This window comes from Pollicipes pollicipes, unplaced genomic scaffold (assembly GCF_011947565.3).
Source record: "Pollicipes pollicipes isolate AB1234 unplaced genomic scaffold, Ppol_2.1 Scaffold_4740;HRSCAF=5597_pilon_pilon_pilon, whole genome shotgun sequence".
NCBI lineage: Eukaryota > Metazoa > Arthropoda > Thecostraca > Pollicipedomorpha > Pollicipedidae > Pollicipes > Pollicipes pollicipes.
The window spans coordinates 43455743-43478614 of record NW_023596545.1 but is presented as its reverse complement, the minus strand read 5'-3'; the positions used below and the strand labels follow the sequence as shown (position 1 = coordinate 43478614).

General features: G+C 52.8%; 1 pseudogene; it reads right to left on the bottom strand.

The window, feature by feature from the left end:
• Positions 1–22872, bottom strand: part of LOC119098426 (5'-3' exoribonuclease 1-like) — a 61833-nt pseudogene that overhangs the window by 6828 nt on the left and 32133 nt on the right.

Below are 22872 nucleotides of genomic sequence, written 5' to 3'. Positions count from 1 at the left end.
CCTCCGTTTATTTATAATGAACTCGGATGCCTAAACCTAAAAACGTTTTCATACCCATGGGTTCCCCATAATGTTGTTCCTTCTTTGATTCGTAACTTCACTGACTCAACGCTCATTTTCTCGTTCCGATTTTTTGACGTCCAAATATAAGAAGTATTTGTTTTTCTGTTCTTTTCTCATTTTGTTTCTGTCCAGACTCAGCATTAAGCGGGCGTTGATAAGCCTCCTCTCGAAATCGTGTCCATTTTTAACTTCTCAGATAATTTCGGTTCATTCTTCCTCCGTAGGAACCTTAACATAAAAGACTACCTGCATGTTGCCAACCAACTGTGGCTCACAGGGCTGATGCTGTGAATGTGTGACTCTTGCAATGCAGTCTCACGAAGCGTTTTGGTGGCATTGATACCCATTCTGCATGCGTGTCACTGTTCGCATGTGCAAGCACCTGCTGCCACTGTACACCTTAAACTTTGTCATTGCTGCACTGAATACATGCGATGATGTTTCGTTTCTTTGGAGACGCCTTCGCACTTGGAGTGCCTTACGTCACACATCTTTTTTAAAATTTAAATGGAAGACCTCTCCCCCACACACACATAAGCATTCCGCGCACGCCAGCCCCGGCACACACACACACACACCACACACGCACGCACGCACGCACGCACGCACGCACGCACGCACGCACGCACGCACGCACGCACGCACGCACGCACGCACGCACGCACGCACGCACGCACGCACACACACACACACACACACACCACACACACACACACACACACACACACACACACACACACACACACACACACAGATATATATATATATATATATATATATATACTGTTGTTTTTTTGGCTTAAATATATGCAGGATATCTTATTCACTCTGTCGGGAGAGAAACACACCGTTCCCCACCAACAGCTTCATTAAAAGCCCACCACACCCACTGAGCCCATTCCCAGAAACAAGTCAATAAACATCAGACCCTACGAATAGCAACAAGAGCTTTGCCTGGCTTGGCCACGCTGCTGTGCGTTTAATACCCCGTCCGCTACGTAGGGACGTGTAATTAAGAGAGGCAATAACACAATGCCCCCCCCCCCCCACGGGAATTGGCAGCAGCGCAAAGAAATCCGGTGCGCCGGGCTCACTCCTTGTTGTTTGGGCATCAACCGGATTCCATCGCAAACGGAACTACAGTGAGCGACTTGTTTGAAGTCTCATATTTACCCCGACACGACCTCCTCGTGACCTAGCGCGACACGACCATTTGCAACCTCCCACGACATGTTTTCCCCCGTGACCTCGCACACCTCCCCGTGACCTTGCATGACACGACCTCCCTGTGACCTCGCACGACACGACTTCCTGTGACGTCGCATGACAAGTCACATGAGATACGTATGAAGAATCTACTACCAGCGAAACAACTAGCGCATTATACAACCGCAGAACTTGAGCGCGATGCTGGGACAGTGCGCAAGCAGGGAGAGACCAAACAACACACTTAAAATTAATCCGCACATGCCGTGGCAATGCGGCCATGGCCACGCGTGCCCGCTCGACAGGAGCTGGCGCCGGCAGGCGGCGGGTCATACCTCCATGCGAGTGCTGCAGCAGCTGGAGCAGGCGAGCGCACGAGTCCACCGGCCGCTCCGGCCGTCCAGGAGCCGCCTACCGGACAACCGGGGCAGCGTGTACACAGCGGGAGCGTCGTGCACATGGGGAGCAGCGTGTATACAGCGGAGCGCCGTAAACACGGGGAGTAGCGTGTACACAACAGGAGCGCCGTACACACGGGGAGTAGCGTGTGCACAGCAGGAGCGCCGTACACACGGGGAGTAGCGTGTACACAGCGGAAGTGCCGCACATACGGGGAACGGCGTGTACACAGCGGTAGTGCCGTACACACGGGGAGCGGCGTGTTCACGGAGAGCAGCGTGTACACAGCAGGAGCGCCGTTCACATGGAGAGCGGTGTGTACACGGCAGGAGCGCCGTGCACACGGGGAGCAGCGTGTACACAGCGGAAGAGCCGTGTACACAGAGAGCAGCGTGTACACAGCGAAAACGTTGTATGCACGGGGAGCACCGTGTATGCAGGGAGCAGCGTGTGCACGGCAGGAGCTTCGTAAACACGGGGAGCACCGCGTACACAGCAGGAGCGTCGTTCACACGGGGAGAAGCGTGTACACAGCGGGAGTGCCGCACACACGGGGAGCGACATGTACACAGCAGGAACGCCATTCACACGGGGAGCAGTGTGCACACAGCGGAAGCGTTGTATGCATGGGGAGCACCGTGTACGCGGGGAGCAGCGTGTACACAGCAGGAGCGTCGTACACACGGGGAGCGGCGTGTCACAGCAGGAGCGCCGTACACACGGGGAGCAGCGTGTACACAGCGGGAGTGCCTTACACACGGGGAGCGACGTGTACGCGGGGAGCAGCGTGTACACAGCGAGAGCACACACAAGGAGAACTCCATGGATATGGCGGGAGAGCCATACAGATCAGGAAACACAATGCACACGGCGGGAGCACTTAACGGACAGGAGAAAACTCGTTTTCATGGGGGAAGAAACATCACAAACTGCATGTGGCTTCCGCGTGACACTGGGGCAAGGTTCCATAGGCAGGCTCACACGTTTCAATGTGTGTGCTGCATTCGACAGCAACGGGGAGCCTGAAACGTGTGCGATGCGCAGCCACACGTGTTCTCAATTTGCGCGCCACACGTGCACCGGGTCTTCCTTCCGCCGCGTTGAATTCTAAGACGGCCCCCGACATCACACGAACAATACTGGCAGGCATTACGCCGAACTGCTGGAGTCCAGGCTCAAACCGCCTCGGCAATATCGAATCCCACGCAGCTCTCTGATCAGCGGAGACGCAGCGAGGCGGCGGGGCGGCGCCGCCCGCCCACACGGCTGCGAGCAATCTCGGCATCCCTGCGGGTGGCCACGTCGCACGAGAGCGCCGACCCGAGGCGCGGTAATCGAACCGTCCGATCAGCAACCCCGACCCGGACATTCGCGTCCATTTCCGCGCGTCTGCTTTGAGCGCCCACTCCGCGGCGCACAAGACAACGCGCCACCTGACCACATGATGGGCTGTGTGCGACGCGTGAGACATGCGTCTCACGTGGTGGTGCGCGAGACATGGGGCGGCATTGGTTTTCGTGCACACGTGCGTGAAGCCCACAGCTAATCGGCGTGACACGATTGACTCAGATATCGCGTGCCATTGCGTCTCCATTATGCCGATGCGGACGCCGGGCGGGCAGCCGGCGCCACGCGACGGCTACGCCCGCGCGATGAGGCGAGGGCAGCCTCGGGCTGCGGCGGCGGCGGCGGCGGCCAGAGCGCGTGCCAGGTCGGCAGACCTGCGCTCACCTTAGAGTTCGGAGCAGTCGGCGCTGCGGCGATGGTAGGTGCCATGTCACGGGGCACGGCCGCCGCTGCCGTCGCCTGGAACGACCGGCAGTCTTAGCATACGCGGCGTTAACGCTCGTCCAGCCGACCAACAGCACACACAGGCCCGCACGATCGAGCACATCGGTAACAGGGCCGTGGTGACGACGCCTCGGAGGAGCAGCGCCGATGAGGGTGAGAGCCGCGAGGACGTTAGTGCAGTAGCTGGTGGGTCTCCGTGGCGTTCGCCAGAAGGCTGGCACGGGCAGCGACGCACGGGTCCCTTCCAACAGCTTCACATCGTGGGAGCACACGCCAAGATCCCTCCGTCGTGCAAGCCTGCCAGGTCCCTTCTGACGGCGTGGGAACCGTGCGAGTCCACACCAGCCGTCCGTCACACACATACAGATGCCGGCGCCCCGCCTGGGCTGTCGAGCTCACCCGGCGCGTGGGGACGGCAGCAGGGACGGCGGGCGCGGCGGGGGCAGCAGTGGCTGGGCCGGCGGCGGCCGGCTGCGACTGCCTCTGCAGGTCCAGCCAGATGTCGCTGAACTGGTCGCCGGCGGTCGGCGGCGCCAGCGGCGGTTGGCCAAACTGCGGCATCGGCGGCATCGGCGGCGGCTGCAGGCTGAGGCGAGCCAGCCGGCCCGAGCCCACGTGCTGCAGCAGGGGGCGGGGGCGTCAGCGGCCCCGCCGCAGCGGCTCGGATGACACACGCCGACGTCGACGCCACCCCGTCCCCCCCCCCCTCCCCTCCCGCCCCGCCACGATGGGCTCCCAAGCACCCTGCCCGCGGTGTGAGTTGAGATTTAATTCACCCGGGCGACCAATATGAGGAACGCACCAGTCAGTCTGCGTGCAAAAAAGGGTTCGCCTCAAGTTCGCCTCCTATTGCGCAGTGACGACAGTGAAAGGGATTGCGAGGGATTGCGATCGAGTGCGGCATCAGAGCGACGTCTGAAAGGAAATGGGCCGGCAATGGCGCCGCCCGAGCTGAACTAGCTCCGATGTGGCGACTCGGGGTGACGTCACAAAAGTCAGGTGGACGCACGTGTGTCTGACGCGGGCATGCAACTTGTCTAGGTAGGCTTGGGAGTGTGAGCGATGGCCAGTATCCAAACCTGGTATCTCCTATCCCCAAACCTATTGATTAAGGTTATATTTGTCTACGGGTCCGTTCTGCTTCGTTTAAAGATGAGTACCGTAGGTGAGGACTGGGGGTCCGGCAGCAAAGTCAAAGAGCGGTTAGTTGAGGATCCTATCTCATCCCCCCCCCCTCCGACTGTGTCGGAAATTATACCAATGGACTGGGGGAGGACTGATGCCATACTCTGATGACGCGATGAGGACTGATGATAAGGCCAGGCCCTGGGGAGCCCCTGGCCCATGACCAGGCCTTGTTCGGTCCGGAGAACAGGCCAGCAGACCTCGCTGCTAACGACAGACACATGAGCGAAACAACATTACAATGCGGCCGTTCCACGCAGCGGCGGCTGGCGGTCTGATTCGGCACAGGTCCTCACGCGGGACCCGGGGGAGAGACCCCAGCGCGGGGCGCACGGACAGTCCAGCTCGGAGCCGAGGTGGGCGAGGGAAGCCCCGGTGCGCGCCACACACCCACCCGCTGCTGCCGTGGGCCAGCGGCGGCGACGGCGACGGCGGCGGCGGCGGTGGCGGTGGCGGTCTGATTCGGCACAGGTCCTCACGCGGGACCCGGGGGAGAGACCCCAGCGCGGGGCGCACGGACAGTCCAGCTCGGAGCCGAGGTGGGCGAGGGAAGCCCCGGCGCGCGCCACACACACACCCGCTGCTGCCGTGGGTTAGCGGCGGCGACGGCGGCGGCGACGGCGACGGCGGCGGCGGCGGTGGCGGTGGCAGTCTGATTCGGCACAGGTCCTCACGCGGGACCCGGGGGAGAGACCCCAGCGCGGGGCGCACGGACAGTCCAGCTCGGGGCCGAGGCGGGCGAGGGAAGCCCCGGCGCGCGCCACACACACACACCCGCTGCTGCCGTGGGCCAGCGGCGGCGACGGCGGCGGCGGCGGTGGCGGCTCGCCCGGGCGCGCTGAAGACGGCGGCGGCCGCCGGCGGCGGTAGCTGCTTCGGCGGCCCTGACACACGACCCTGCGAAAGGCGGGGCGGCCGTCATGCGGGCACCTGAGCGGCGATCACAGCTGAAATATAGCAGGCATGCAGCACCGTGAGTGTAAGCATTACAAATACTACTAGGTTGTCCTGCCAGCATGAAAAACCCAAAAACGGTTGGCGGACGCACGTTATCGCCTGGATCGCTATTAAAAAACCTCCTGAACGATTCTCCAAGATTAGCTGCCCGACACATGCGGCGCACACTTCAAAGTCGATGCAAGCAAATGCGTGTGGGACGGAATATTTGCTCGGACCATTACTCCCGCCTGGTGTGTTAAATTGCAAAAACCAACATACCGGACCAGCAGGGCAATCGGAACAATTATTACATCCGTGCCGATCATATCTCTCCTCAAGCCATCTGTACAATTGTTAAGGAACTCGTTGTTGCTTGAGGGCCGCAGTCGTGGCGTTTGAAATTTGCTGCAGCGTTGGCGAGCTCCCTCACTGCAAGACTATCCGCTGATGCCAACGGCACGCTCGTGGTCTGGCCACGTATTGGAGTCACCCGATAAATTTGTGCATGATAAATTTGCGCATCCGCCAAAAATTCAGGGTACTTAAAATACGTGGTTAACGGAAACGAACTCGTAGAAACAAAAGATACCAATCGATATCAATCAAAATTCCCAACAATCCTCTGTGCACGACGTCCTAATTCGACCGGACACACTCCCTTGAATCATGGTGATTACCGAGCCGTTGCATCGACGGACGTACGGTCGCGTTCTTGTTCGCAGCGTCCGACTGAAAGGCCTTGGTGTCCGGTATTTAGCCACGCGATGCCTAATAACACGCCTAATCGCAGACATCCAGATTTAATGCCAGCTCCAGTCATTATTCCACTTGTGTTTCGATTGCATTACGTCAAAATATCGTAGAGACTTCAAGCTATCTGTGCATGTCCGTACATTTCTGCTAGGAACAACAGGAATTTGGAAAAGGCGCTGCACACCCAACGATCGCATGTTCTGCGCCAAAATGGACACACACACATTGGACAGCTTGCCCTATAACTGATGTCGTGTCAAAGAACACAACCCCCTCCGTGACATCCATAACTTATTTCAAGACAGGTATGGTCTTTTCCTGACATGTATTGCCATACAATATTGCAATCTTTCTCAATCGACACCGACCCCTGTACCGAAAAGGAACGCGTTAGCCAATCGTGTCAGAGCGAGATTATGCCATTATGCCGTCACTGGGTAAACATGGTTCCCTGGCAACCACCTATCGGCAGCAGTGTACCGCACCGGGAGTTGAAAATAAAGGGTCAATACAGGCGTTGGGAAGCGAGCCGGCCGACTCCCTACGGCCGGAGCACGAGTGTCGCGTATCGGAGCGGCCGGGCTGGCCGGTCCGCCCCGCCGCCACCTGCTCGGTCCGGGGCGGGGCGCTACGGGCGGCGCGACTGCAGGCACCGCCGCGCCGCCGTCCGCCCCGGTGGTCTCCGGGCGGTCGCCGAAGCGCAAGATGTCGGCAGCAGCCGCCGGCCCAAGTTGCATCCAGCCGCTACGTGCTGCTCGTCGGCGGCGAGCATTGCATTACCAGCGACCGCGGCTCCGGTGAGATGGGGGCAGGGTGGCGTGATGGAAGTTCGCATTTAATCGGCTCTCTCTGAATTTCCCACGAACCGCAATTTCTTGCGGTTCGAGCAGAGACGGGCGCCTGGGACAGTCGCAACGGACGGCGCCCGGCCACACCGGAGTACATAGGGGCTTCCGGTGGCCTCGCCTCGCCCTCGCCCTCGCCCTCGCCCTCGCCCTCGCCCTCGCCCTCGCCCTCGCCCTCGCCCTCGCCCTCGCCCTCGCCCTCGCCCTCGCCCTCGCCCTCGCCCTCGCCCTCGCCCTCGCCCTCGCCCTCGCCCTCGCCCTCGCCCTCGCCCTCGCCCTCGCCCTCGCCCTCGCCCTCGCCCTCGCCCTCGCCCTCGCCCTCGCCCTCGCCCTCGCCCTCGCCCTCGCCCTCGCCCTCGCCCTCGCCCTCGCCTCGCCCTCGCCTCGCCTCGCCCTCGCCTCGCCTCCTCTCTCTCTCCTCTCTCTCTCTCTCTCTCTCTCTCTCTCTCTCTCTCTCTCTCTCTCTCTCTCTCTCTCTCTCTCTCGCTCTCTCTCACCGTGCCGGCAGCTGGCGGCTGCGAGCGCGGCAGCTCCGCAAACGGCGACCCGGGCGAGTGCGAGAACTGCTTCTTGCCGCCGCCGGTGGTGGCTGGTTTACCTGTGGGCAGTCAGCGACAGCGTTGAGCGGACGGGTGCTGAACCGAGCCAGCATCGCTGCCGAGCACCGCTGGATTCACGTGACGAAATAGGCGCTCCCTGCCACCCACAGCCGCACCGACGCATCTGGCCGTGTTCCGTGTGAGCGGTGCAACAAGCCTCCACCAGCCAGAGCAGTACCTCACCGGAGTGCATGCGTAAATACATGGGGACACTAAAACGAAGCTAGCGCAGAGAGATCATTACTTTTTCATTTCAGTTCCGACCAACGTTACGAAAGATGCCGAAAACCCCACTCGGATTTCGGATACAGATTTCGATATTCTGTTCTTGCACAACCCTTATCTCACCAAGGAATCAGTTCGGTGCTTTATCGGCCTATGGACGGAAAGGGTTGCTGCCCATGGCACTTGAATCGCGGCCAAGGCGTTCTAATTTTGATAAGAAATAATCTGCAGCACAAACTCCTCACAGCTGAACACTCAGATTGTGGTATTTTCATAGTTGTTGTCTGTAGAACAGGTACGCCGCCGACTTGTTGGACAACATTATGGCCCATTGACGACAGAGCAGCACAATCTTCTGAAATCATTTCATACTGACTACACGATCATCGGTGGGATGTCAATTTTGTGATAGATCCAAGTGTCGATTCGTATACTTATTGCTGTGAATATAACGCAGCTACAAAACGTTTGATCTTAACTTTATCGGCAACGAGAGCTTAGTAGATACATGGGGACAGGGATGCTCAACTAGATTAAAATACACCGGTTAGATAAATATCCCTTCGATATGTGGCAGAATAGATGCATGTTTTCGTCAACGTTCGGCTAGAATATTTCGTCAATGAAAAACAATAAGACCGAACTATGGGACAGATCGCAGCTTAGTGACAACGGATTGGACTGTGGACGAATTAGAAAGAGGACCGGGGTTTTGAAGTTAAATGCATCGGTATACGCGATTATTTCATGTTCCCGAACATGCGCGAATGAGGAAGACTTATCTTAACACAAACGGCATATTGCTCTACAACTCTTGCGCAGCGCAACGACACCTCTCGACAAGTAGATGAACTACCAGTGAGTCAGCCCATCCGCCACGGGGGAAATTTCGCACGGCCAGTGAAGTAGCCCCTCTGACGTCATGCAAATGTTCCATGACGCAACCAAACGATGACGCATCATTTCATAAAAAGTCCAACTTTGTTATCAACAGCAGACTGTTGCAATTGAAGGCACACACATGTTTATAAATGAGGATATGTCATCGTATTGACGCTTGCACTCATATGTTCAAAAAAGGAACCTTTCCTTAAAAAGAAGGCTAATAACTCAGTATCAAGCACCTTTCCACCCAAACGTGCCGTCGTGATTCTTTCAATATGATACAGAGCCGATTCCAGTTTTGCGCAGTAACGTAGCAAAAATGGTAATTTACAAAACCCGGAATAAGATGAAAACCTGACGTTACTCAAATGATCAATTTGTTGAGCATATCAGCAGAAAAAGAACAATCCGCTTTGAGATTAAGCAATGCGCAATATGTTCCTTAAAAATGGAAAACACTGAGAAACACTCTGACTAAGATATAGTACAACTATGAGCGACGTTCCGATTGTGTCGTCGCGTTTATGTCTGACGTTCACGCGAACGTACGCACGCACGTTCGCACCACGCACACACGCACGCACGCACAGAGTTGTACTGCACTAGGAAAGCCTTACCTATGTAGGCTATGCATACTTTTTGTGGAAGTGTGCTGAGTTGAAGTCAATGGCCGCAGAGCGGGCGATTTTGATGATCGTGGATGATACTGATTAAGGGGCGTAATGCATTGCAACGTGTGAAAGAAAGGAAAACATGGCACATCATGATGTGTGTAACGATGTGTGTATCTGTATGTGTGTTATAATGATGTGTGATGCGACCATGTGTTACGGTGTTGTTGTGTTCTGCTGTCTGAGCATGAAGTTTTGCTTTGCAATGCGATATGTAAATGCTAGGATGCCGATATCGATGAAAAGCTTCATGAAAGAATCGGCACACGTTGTGCGACACACGACACACGACACCCGTGATCCGGTCACGTCTGACGTTTTCGGCCACCCCGCGTGCGGACGACCGGCGACGGCGCGGTCCCCCCGTGCCTCCCTCCGACCTGCTAACGTACCGGCCGAGGCGGGCGCGGCGGCGGAGGCGGTGGCGGCCGGCGGGCGCGTCTCGCCGCACTTGAGCCGCAGGCCGTGGCTGATGTTGATCAGGCTGAACGGCGGCATCTTGTAGCCGCGACCGGTCGCGCAGCGCAGGGCCAGGCCGCCCAAGAACGGCTCGTCCAGCAGCACGTCGTAGAGCACATCGGCCGCGTCCGGCGCCTCGCGGATCGCTGCGGCAGCGCGCGGCGTGACGTCATAACACGGTACGTGACGTCACAAGGTGTACGTCGGACGCGATCTCCGCACGTTGCCATTTCGCGGCTCGTATGATGCATCTGAAATGTTATTTTCTCGTGCGCGTATGTATGACGGCGGCGTCGCACCGTATCATGTATTATTAGCATTGGACTGTGAATGTGGGAACTTGATACATCCTCTACGAACAAAGAAACGATTTCCTACTGTTGTGCAAAAGCTATGATATTGATACACACACCACGTGTCACCCATACCTTCAAAACAATTTGAAAAACTGAAATAGAGTGGTGCACATGGTCGAGAGTGTGATCCAAATTTAATATGACAGCAAAGCCTGAATAAAGTGATACGATACTTAACAGCAACAAGATTTCCTGCACGTTTCGGTACATGTTGACATTCGGAAGGTCCACACGGAAGGGATATTTCTAACCGAAGACCGTACAGAATTGCTTGACAAGTCGAGACGGTGGAAATTAACTTGGACGAAGCCGGAGGTCATGCCGGGCATGGTCTACCGTCGGCACTTGATTTCAAATCCCCCGCGTGAGCTTAGGAGTGCATTTCCCACCTCGTGCACCGGAATCTCAGCTCCAAAAATGTGAGCGTTTCCTTAAGTGAGCGCCTGTTCCAGCAAATGTACCCGGATACGAATCATTTTGAATTCGAAGTTCGTTGGCATTACACGCAGTTCGAATGACAGGATACGTAGGACGGTGAGCTGAGAAAAATGTATTTGATCACATGTGGAGCTTTATGACAAACGCTTATACCACAACTCAGCCACCACATTGTGTACGTGGAGCAGTTCTCACGACGTGGGAACATCAATTTTTGAACGATGCTGGTAAATGACTCCCGTCGAAGGATAAAAAGGTTTCGCACTAACCCACAGGTCCAGAGCAAAATAATGAGCATGACAATAAAATGGAAATAATTCAAAGATAAAAATAGCACTCAAATGCAACATAACTATAACTAAAAACCAAAACGACACAATCACAAAGACGATGAGGCGGCCGCCTTCAATGTCATCAGAGTAATTTTATGTTATCAGAGTTGTTGAATTCCGAACACCTGATGTCATGAACGACCGCTATCTGAGTACAGGTGAAAACGACAAATAATGCTATAGGAATGCAGCAAATAAAATCGTCATCGATGAAAACAAAAAGCAAAGGCACGAGACGTAGGACAGAATCGTTGCTGGCTCATCTTCCTGCAGAAGCGACAGAGTTGCGTTTCGAATATGAAAGCTGAGAAATAAGGCCAAGCATTCTGACACTTTTAGCCGACATACGGCAACATACGGCAACGGCAACATACGGCAACATACGGTTAGGCAACATCCGGCAAAAAATACGGTAAATACGAGCCGACTTCATTTGCTGCCGGTTTAGTCTGATGGCACCTAACCTAATTGGCTGTAGCTGAAGATTTGATCCATTGCTGATGGAAGAATAAGTTATTTGTCTGCACAAAAATGATAAAATAGGGAAATTGGTTCTCATTATAATGTAGTTCAGCTATGCAATGCACCTATTTTATAAACGGATAATCCATGAGATGCTGTAGCCTCAATAGTACACTACCATAGCTCGAATGGGAGCGTCCCACCTTTGGAACATATTCAAAAGCATAATCTGGTGAATTCTCAGGACCTCAAATAATATAAATTTCACTGGGAAGCGGAACTGCACTAACTAACAGGATGTTATGCGCGAAGTCATTTTTATTTATGTTGGGTTCAAAACTACGCAGTCAACATTTCAGACCAGTAATGGACAATTGCGACTGAAAACATCACTACGTTGTGCTTTGCCATCATGGCACACATACAACTCGCGTGCTGATGTGGCTGGAGTGTTCATTTTCCAGTGTCCCCCATTTTACATTGCTAGTAGGTACAGTACGCTGTACAGCCAGTTGGTACCAAAAGTTGACCGTCTCCTATCCTTCTTTGATGTCTCAAACGTTGCACTTGCCTGTATTTGCTTGTTTGATATAGTGCAAGGTAAACATCGGGGCTTTCAGGCTCAGTGCTTTGGTAACGAGTTAGTCATGTTTAATCCCAGGGCATTTGAGTTCTAGGAGTCTCACTCGCCCCCCCCCCCCCCCCCTGGTAAGGTGTCAGGTACCATGTAGTCTTCCATCGCCTATTCCAAAGATCATCACAGTGTTGTCGTGTGGATTTGAGCTGTCACCCGACAGCCGGCTAGCGTAATCAGGCCGGAGGGCGGGCGAAACCCCTAAAACACGTGTGTTGCAGGCCTGCCGTGCCGGCCGGCGCTGGTGCGAGGGATAACCCAGAACACCTATGCCCAGAAGACCTACGCTCATTGGGCCTACACCCCGAAGACCCAACGCTCACGAGGCCTTCGGTCACTGGACCTACGCTCACGGGGCCTCCGGTCACGGGACCTACGTCCAGGAGGCCCACGCTCACTGGACCTACGCCCAGGAGACCTACACTCACTGGGCCTACGCTCACGAGACCTACGCTCACTGGACCTACGCTCACTGGACCTACGCTCACTGGACCTACGCTCACAAGGCCTACGTGGACCTACGCGTCCGAGGCCTTCGATGATGTCAGTCCTGAATTATCGAGTCACTGTTGGCGACCCAGTCGCCACCTATCGTAGAGGGTAAACGAAGACTGACTAACAGACACGGAGATAGGGTTGTCTGCTGATGTCTACCACGGAAGTTACACCAAGGTAACTATAAAAAACTAATTACTGGCAGAAGACAGCTGCGCAGGAGGAAAAACAGGTTGCAATAGAAAGAGATATCTGGGCATGCGGTCAAGCACTCTGAATGCAGTTATGTGCGGGCTCACTCTGCTTCATTCCATGGAGGACATTCTGAGCCTTCGTTCGTACGCAAGGTGCTTTCTGTTGTGGGCAGATGCACAGATATAACATGCCACGTCTATGTTTTGAAACCATAGGCAGAGCAAGATATATAAACCAGGTTAGATCGTTACAAGCTGTCACTTTTCTTTACGAACAGACATGAAATGCACAGCAAATCAATCAAACGAACTATCTGACTTTTTAGTTTATTACAACGGTTGTGTCCGGCGGCTAACGCTCTGCCAACTGTCAGCTAACAACGGATATCACAGTTTGTACAGAAATTGGACGATTAGTTCACCGAACTCATATTTTACAGGCGGATTGATCGTAGGGTCTACATCCTAGCCAAAAACGTTTTGTCCATTAAGCGGCTCATGCCGAAGCCAAAACTTTGGAGACGTCTTGCAACCCATTACGAAGGATGGCAACTGAAGGATACCATGTGAGTTGCGTGAACGGACCTTAGTTTTCTACTAATATATCCTCCGAAATGTTGTTGAAGGCTGATACATTTACGGATAGCATAATTATTCCCACCATGCATTCAATCGCCATCATGACGGTGAACCACATCCATCTTGTCAGCAGCTTGGCCCCGACGCCATCACACATTTCGGCTCCTCTATCACCTGGTGTTCTCTAAGCATGGTTGCCTTTGACCGCTCACAATAAAATATATGACCATTTCAGCACACTCGCGTCGCAGGCAAATTCAAATACGGTTACGTGAAAAAAACAGTCACGTGCTTTCCTCGCGATTACCACAGATGACCACAGATTCTGTGGGTTTGGCATACCGCGACATGAAGTGGATTCTTTGTGGTCGGACTCTCAGAAAACAGCCCAAACTGGCTGGACGGCATAAAATATACGCCACACCACGTAGAGTCTGCGCAGTATCTCTGTGACGTCACATCTACTGATCCATGATCACGTCACCCGCCCTAATCGAACGTGCTGACGCGTGCATCGGTATCTTTTCCCGCGAAGACATGTGTAATGCCGTGCGACGCCCTAGGTGTAGATAAGCTTTCACTGTTTGTTCAAATGTGAAACAAATCGGCATCTCAAAGCACATTGTCGGCATCTCAAAGCACATTGTCTTCTAAAACCGCGGGATACATGGTAAATTGATCTTTCCTTAAGAATGAACATTCGATGCCGGGCTATAAATCACAAGAATTGCGTAAGAGATGTCAAGTTTCAAAATACAAGAGTGGCGTTAGGCTATGATCGGGAAAATTCAAGCCTTGGATGGTGCGCTGAAGGCGTAGTAACATGCTGACCATGATGAGGATCAGCATTCAAAACGAGAAAAGCAGCCTTCCCGGAAAACAGTTTACCGTACGTGAAAATAGTAAATCGTGCCAGTCATGCCAATGACTTCTGTCAAACTGTCAAACCGTCACTGTCAATGCCTGTCGTTAAGCTGAGCAACGCCAGGCGAATCGCAACGCTCTCACATTCCACCGAGCCGGACACGTTTGCCGTTACCAGGGCGCGCCCGAACCGAGCCGCTGTGCCGACCCGGCGCGGGAAGCTGGCCGGCTTGAATTCGGCAATGGTCATTACGAAATGCATCATGCTCGGCGTAGCTGTCAGAAATCGTGAAAGAGACGGTTGAAAAGGTATTCGTTGGGGCTGCCAGCAGCGCTAACGAATGGCGCCTTTCACATCACTGCGGACGTTTCGTCGCCGCTGATGGTGTCGTGGACAACAACGCAGGTCATTAAAGGGAGTATGTCATCATGTCTGCAATTTTCCCCTCATGTCAGATTAGACGCGTCTGGTTTGGCCCAAGACAAAAGAACGCCGATTTGACCAGGCTTCAAAATCATTCCGAAAAAGACAGAACTTTGAAGCACCTCCGGCGGCAAGAAATTGGGATTCTTGTGCACCACTATGAAAGAAATACTTTAAATTTGTCTTGCCTCTTCCAACGTGTGTTCTATCATGTTCGCAATACACCTATTCGTCAAAATAACGTGCCAGAACACACACACACACACACACGCACGCACGCACGCACGCACGCACGCACGCACGACGCACAACACACACACACACACGCACACGCACACGCACACGCACACGCACACGCACACGCACACGCACACGCACACGCACACGCACACGCACACGCACACCACACACACACACACACACACACACCACACACACACACACACACACACACACACACACACACACACACACACACACACACACACACACACACACACACACACAGATATATATATATATATATATATATATATATATATATATATATATATATAACTGACTGGGCGCTGCTGAAGCCATCCAGTGTTGGCTTCCGAACGCCTTCCGCACAACCCTAAACCACGCCCACCGCCAAGCAACCAACCAACCTACCCGGCCACCCCACAGGTGGCACCACAATACGTCAAGATAAACGACTAAATGTATCACACTTCTCCCTTCCAATTATGAAAGTCCACTGATGTTTGAACTAGGCTTACGCAAATAGTACAGCAAAAGGAGCACGAGTATATCCCTTAAGTTTTTAAGCAGCTCATCTGTATGCGCACGCTAACAGCATACGTGCTGTTTTGGGAACTGGCCACTGATCTGGTGCCGACCGGAACGCCAGTGCTCGAAGAAGTACGAGAGGACTGCCCCAACTCTAGTGCCGCTGGCGGTTAATCGTTTTTGTGATGCTCAATTTCTGTCATATATTATTAGATTAGATTATATTAGTACATTATTCTCATATATTATTATATTATACTTCATTAGTATATGATAATAATTGGGCATTACAAAAACGACTCGCCGCCGGCGGCACTAGAGGTGGGGCAGTCCTCTCGTACTTCTTCGAGCACTGGCGTTCCGGTCGGCACCAGGTCAGCGGCCAGTTGCAAAAACAGCACGTATGCTACCCAGCTGTTGGCGTGCGCGTGCGGATGAGCTGGATTCTCCGGTCGTTGTACTCGCACCAGATTCTAAAAACGGGTGCATGCAAGCACACGTCCTTTGTTGCCGAGCCACGGTTCCGCTGACGTCGCCAGCGGCACGCGGAGCGATGGCGTTAATGGCGCGGGGCGATGGCGTTAATGGCGTTAACGTCCAGCCGCCGAGCGCCGCCGTCGAGCCGCCGACCCGTGACTGAGTTTCGATAATGATGGAGCGTTGCCAGCGCGGGGGGAAGGGCGGTTGCATGGCTGCAAACCTTGAGCAATCTACCCTTCGACGCTAGGAGCCGAGTTATCCGGGCCACGGTCAAGGCTGACACATCGGCATAACTTCGAACGTCCGGCTGTGCCAGTATAACCATTGTTTGCTCAATGATGTCGTTTAACCGGTATCTCCCGGCACTGTGAAGGCCGATTATTGTCAGCATAAAAATTATCAGCCCGCAATGCTGAACAACCAGGAACTTAAAGGATTTACCGTTTCTGTAAAGCATGGGAAGGTGTGGTGTACTTTCGTTAACGGTGGAAGGGGGAGCCCCGGGTCGGACCGACCGTGTGTACCGCGCTGACCCATATCCGTCAGTGACCAGTGACCAGTGACTGGTGTCCGTCAGGATGGTTTTGTTAAATGGAGTGTCCCACCTTTTGGGCATGTTTTAAAAACATGCTCTAGTCAAACTTCATGACCAGTTGCGTCTCATAAGACTGGGTAGTGCAACTGCAGCAACGTCAACACAGAATAGGGATATCAACTCAAATTACTTTGAGTCCAAATAAAGTTCTGGAACAGAACTGCGCTTCTTCCCTGCCGTTACGATCACTGTCGGCGTGACATCGAGCGCGCACACCTCTACTGGTACTAATAAAACAACGTAGCGTTTAATAATGGCGTTAATAGCGCAAATAAAACAACAGCGTTTGTGATTGGCCAAGCTGGCAAGGACCTGTTCCCGAGAGGCGGAGTGGTCGTAGTTTGAACCAGTGCGCCACATGGATCATTTGAGACTCCCATTTCCAAAGCCAAAGTTCGCCCCCAAAAAATAGCCACTATGATGAGCGCCACAGGGGAGAAATATAACTCATAGTATAACGTTCCGCTAAATTTGCGGGATAATAACTTCATGATCGCACATTTTGTTGTTTAAATAGAGTGTTTCTAGCTTTCCCAGCATTTATTACACAAACATTTTGACACATTAGTGTGCTGCACACATTACGGAACACACGTTAGAAAAAAAGCAAGGGAAATGAATTGCATTACTGTAATGGTGGTGGGCACGGCGTTAAATGAGATTTCTCTCACATGGTCGGCTACTTCAAATCGAAATTTTGAGGCAATCAGAAGGATTCGGAGAAAACAGGTATTACTGATCAAATCGTAAGCGTCTGATGCAACAATAAGGAAAAGTACAAAAAATGGGTGCTCCCTTTAGTGGACTGTGGGCAACATCGAACGGAGTGTTTGGTGTCTTTATCATGGCGGTCACAGATACAGGCCGGGCTAGTAGTATGGGCAACCCCAACGGCGGTCTCTTATGTTCAGTTTTTTAGGCCGATACTAAGAATACGGGCGGATGGGATGTTCTGTATCGTTGCCAGACAAGACAGGAGAAGGACGACCGGGGACGGCTCTGTCGAAAGGCTTGGGCCCGGCTGTGCCATATGTTTAGTGTGCTGTTTTCAAAAGCGGAGGTGAAGATGTTACCGGAAGCGAAAAGTGAAGTGGCGTTCTGAGGTCGGGGTCCTGTCGTGTCTTGGCGCATTTCAGTTGGCATGTCTCTAATTGAGGATGACAACGGTGGGTAGTTGCAATGTCATCGATAGAAAAAGACGACTCAAGGCGTCGTATTTCCAATGGCTCCGAACCTGACTCCTTCATCCAGTGTTCGTTGGAACCCGGAACAACGTACCTGCCACTGGTCGAATAATGCGATTCTGCAAAGTTTCATGTCAAGTTGAGTCGGACATGATTGAGTTAACAAGTATGACATGGAAGTCGAAATATGGACTGATGTGCGTATACGTATTGAAATATGTCCCTTAATTAATGACTGAAGATGCTGGATTCAGTCTGGTAACAGGGTAAATATAATCGAGAAAGGTGATGCCTGCCCTGACGATGTTGCTTGCGTGGTTATCGGAGAGGACAGCTGATAACGTTGGTCCGAAGTGCTTGTGGTGATTCGCCATTAATATAATATGCCTCGTCCACCATTCATGGGGAAAGGTCAATCGTCGTCGTTTGTCCGTGAAAATTTGCTTTAAAAAGCCGTTTTGAGCCGCTGCAGACGATAGCCCACTTGATGAACAGACTTTTGGAATGAACAAGGTTGCGTTGCAGAGAAAGTCTGGATCTCTCATTGATTCGCGGGCAGGACGCATGCTGAAAGCTGTGATTCGTTTTGAGAATGGCGTTACTCTAGGGTTTTCCGCGAGGTCGTTCAGTTAGATGGGGGGAGGGGTAGTTAACGGCAAAACACCGAGCCCTGGGGGCAACCAGCCGACAGCGCTATGAGGTACGAAAGGCTGGTGCCAACACGGGCAATGTGCGACGAGATCGACCCCCGCACCCATCGTCCCCGGAGGCTGGTGGTGTTGGGGTGGTTCGACAGACTGACCGCAGCCAGAGCCGGCCAGCTGACGGGAGCTCGGCTCCCCCGCCGGAGCTCCACCTACCGATGACGGTGCCCTTGGCGCCCAACGGCACACTGAAGCCCTCGCGCACGTTGATGACCCGGTCGTAGAGCTGGTAAGTGGCGCCGACGTCGGGCGGTGCGCTGCCTCCGATCAGGCTGGGCTGCGGGCAGGAGAGCGGGCGGCGTCACAGCGCTCCTTTTGACTGAAGGGCCGAATCAAGCGTCCGAACTCCGCGAGCCAGTGATGTCGGCGGGGCGATACGCCTCGGCCGAGACACAAAACCGCCGGGCCCGACACACACACACACGCACACACACACACACACACACACACACACACGCGCACGCGCACGCGCACGCGCGCGCGCGCGCGCACGCACACGCACACGCACACGCACACGCACACGCACACGCACACGCACACGCACACGCACACGCACACGCACACGCACACGCACACGCACACGCACACGCACACGCACACGCACACGCACACGCACACGCACACGCACACGCACACGCACACGCACACGCACACGCACACGCACACGCACACGCACACGCACACGCACCACACACACACCACAACACACACACACACACACACACACACACCACACACACACACACACACACATACGCACACGCACACGCACACCAGCGCGGGGAAGGTCAAGGTCCCCCTGGTAACCCACGGCGGTTAACAGTGCTGTTCTGGCGACTGAAAAGTGCAATGGGAGAACTACAAAAGGGCTCAAGGGTAAAATGAGGAAGCACGTAGTAGAACGCACATATTAAACGCTACTTGGGTGGGGAGTCATTTCCAAACGTAAACAATGAATACGGTGTATAGCAGCGTTAACCCTGATATTGCGCTCGGGAGGTATTTCTGTCCACGAGTCTCATCAAACTAATCTAGGCCAAATATCAGCGACACTGTGCGCACTGAAGCCCCTTTGGCACTGATCAGCCACCACACCAGCTATCTGGGCGTTCGCAGTGCCTTTGTTGCCACCATCAAAGACAAAAAGCCCTAAAAGGGAGTGGCAAACCTTTGGAACATGCTTCAAAAACATGTCCTCTTGCCCGCTCAGAACACATCATTAATAAGAATAGCTCTGGAGAGCGTAGCTGCATCAACAACCGTACATTTTGCGTCAATTAATTTGAATAATTTTTTAGTTCAAATAACGCAGTCGACATTTCCGAGCAGCAATGGACTTCTTTCTTCCTTTAATATCCCTATTTGCCACGCCGTGCATGGATTATACCTATTTCTAGGGCCTTGGACTATTCTAGCGCACGCAAGACGGCGTTCACCATTGTGAAGCTCGTGGTCCTTTTGAGTCATTGTTGGGTTTTGCACATTATGTGCATGTTTTGAATGAAGACTTTCGAGGCGTTAAAACAGTCCTGTTCAGCATGAAATGGCTTGTTTCCACAATAGATTACATAAGTAAGGTAGAACGATATCTGAAGCTCATGCCGACACATATGGGAAAAGGTAACAGTCGGAAGTTATGATGGCTAACAAATATAAATGATAATATATATATGTTCTGACTATATGATATGATATGCTAATCAATATAAGCCACTCGTGGCATGTAAACGGCATGGAATTAAAAGCTTTACTTGCATTCCTTAGGTCTTTTTGGTGCCAATAAATTCCTTAATACCTACTTCTACTTCGTACTTTTTAAACCTTGCAAAGAAAAGTCGAGGAGGTGTAACTGAAGTGATATACAGCTGAGATTGTAAATCGCGAGTATGGAAATTCAAAAACCATTACGTTGTGTCCTTGCCATCACAGGGCACCAAAAAAATGGTTTGTTTGATCGAGTCCTATTGATTTTGACTGATTTCTCCCCTTTTAAGAATTCCACAGTAGTTCTTTTCGGGGCGCAGTATGGCGTTGAGAATGGGAATACCACGTGGTACATAGTGACGCACTGGTTCAAACTTCAACCAATGCGCTTCTAGGTAACATGCCCTCGTCGCCCTCTGGACTAATCACAAACGTTCTTTTATTCACACCAGATAAGATGTCAGGGCGATGCCTTGGCGACTGTGACCGTGACTGCAAGGAAGAAGCGTAGTGCTGGTGAAAAGCGTTGACAACGTAATTTGGCCTCAAAAATAATCCCAATCGATATCCTTGCTATGTCTTAACGATGCTGCAATGGCACCACCCAGAGCTATTATTAGACGCAACCGGTCGCGGGGTTTCCCTAGAGTATGCTTTTGAAGAGTGCTCCAAAAGTGCAACTCTCACTTTAACGGCCCTGAATACGGTGAGGCCGTCACGCTGGATGATGAGGTCACGAACACCATGCCAGCCCAACGCTCGCAGTCAACACTACTGAATCTCGCCGGTGAGCAACAGTGACGAATGCACCATGCCAGCCCAACGCTCGCAGTCAACACTACTGAATCTCGCCGGTGAGCAACAGTGACGAATCTGTACACAAACTTCCTCACCCTCGCACTCTGCTTAGGCGACACTTGCACGCTGCAGACCCAACTGTGACTGAGAGGCAGTACAAGAGATGAGGGAAAACATGGGACTGGATAAAAAGTATATAAACCTTTTACGACATGCGACATGTGCATCGCCCCGGAAAGGGGACTTGCAATAGTAGCCCCCCAACCCCAGCATCTTTACCGAGCGCGAAGTGTTTAATTTGTGCCCCGCAATGCTAATGTGAAAAGATGAGGATGTCCTCAGGGATTGTAGAGTGCCAAGGAGTTTAGTTGTTTTGGTGGGATTCGTTTTAAGGAAGTTAGATGAGAAGTACATTTGAATCGCTCGGATGGTTCCTCCTGCCGGGATTTCAAAACAGATGATGGGTGTGAGTCAGCAGAAGAGAGAGAGAGAGAGAGAGAGAGAGAGAGAGAGAGAGAGAGAGAGAGAGAGAGAGAGAGAGAGAGAGAGAGAGAGAGAGAGAGAGAGAGAGAGAGAGAGAGAGGGAGAGAGGGAGAGAGGAGAGAGAGCGGAGAGATGTGATGAGGGATGAGGGAGAGGGAGAGAGAGGAGAGGGGAGAGAGGGAGGAGAGGAGAGGAGAGGAGAGGGAGAGGGAGGGAGAGGGAGAGGGAGAGGGAGAGGGAGAGGGAGAGGGAGAGGGAGAGGGAGAGGGAGAGGGAGAGGGAGAGGGAGAGGGAGAGGGAGAGGGAGAGGGAGAGGGAGAGGGAGAGGAGAGGGAGAGGGAGAGGGAGAGGGAGAGGGAGAGCCGCCTCTCGCCACCTGCCGCCGACCAGCGACGTAGCTCTCGAACCACTTCGGATCGATGTTATACTACTGCAGCTTTGTTAGGACAACATGGTCGACACCATCGAGGGCCACGGTTTAGATCAATGGAGGTGACGGCGACAACGTGCCCAAGGTCAATTCAACGAACTACCTAATCAGCGGCGTCGACTAGGGCACCCTCTGTTGAGTGGCAAGGCGTGTATGCGCACCGTGAAGAAACTCAAAGATCGTGGGCAAGGAGGTGGGACAACAGCTGCATGCACGCGCCTTGATGTTGTAAAATGTTCACGGAACAACATCCGCACATCACGTTGAACTGCTAATCAATAACAACAACGATCGACTGTCAACTGTCATCACTATCAACCAGGCATAGCATCCAATCAGTACATAAATATGTGCTGTGTTGTGTGGCTGATATGTAATTGACATCACTAGAATGCGCAATGCTTAATATTCCTTTCGGAGAACTTTGTAAGTGAAAAATTGAAGAGGCTGAAATGATATACGGCAACCATTCAGCACCACGAATGTCAGCAACAAAACACACTTTTGCTGTGCTCTTGCCAGCATGAAAAATCTAAAAATGGTTGTCAGAAACTCTTTACTGCTTGGAGGCTATGACTGGATGGTAGTTGTGTGAAATGTCAAACTCTGATATAAACACTGACATCACGAAAACCTGACGGCTGTTTTTCATAAAAAATATTTCAATGTGGCGTGCGGATGTTGCTCCGTTATTATTATGTGATGCTTTGGGGACACTATCCCTGGATTTGAGTAGAACATTGTGAATGTCTTTGCAAAGATCCTACACAATTTTCAATCCCCACACTTGTAGTTAAAATGCGCTGATAATCACCGGGCACAAGTTTTGGTACGGGTCATGCAACGTGTGCACCGTATGGAAAAAGAAAGGTGATTAACAAAACAGGACAATCGCCACTTTCACTCTATTCAGCAAACCATTTTT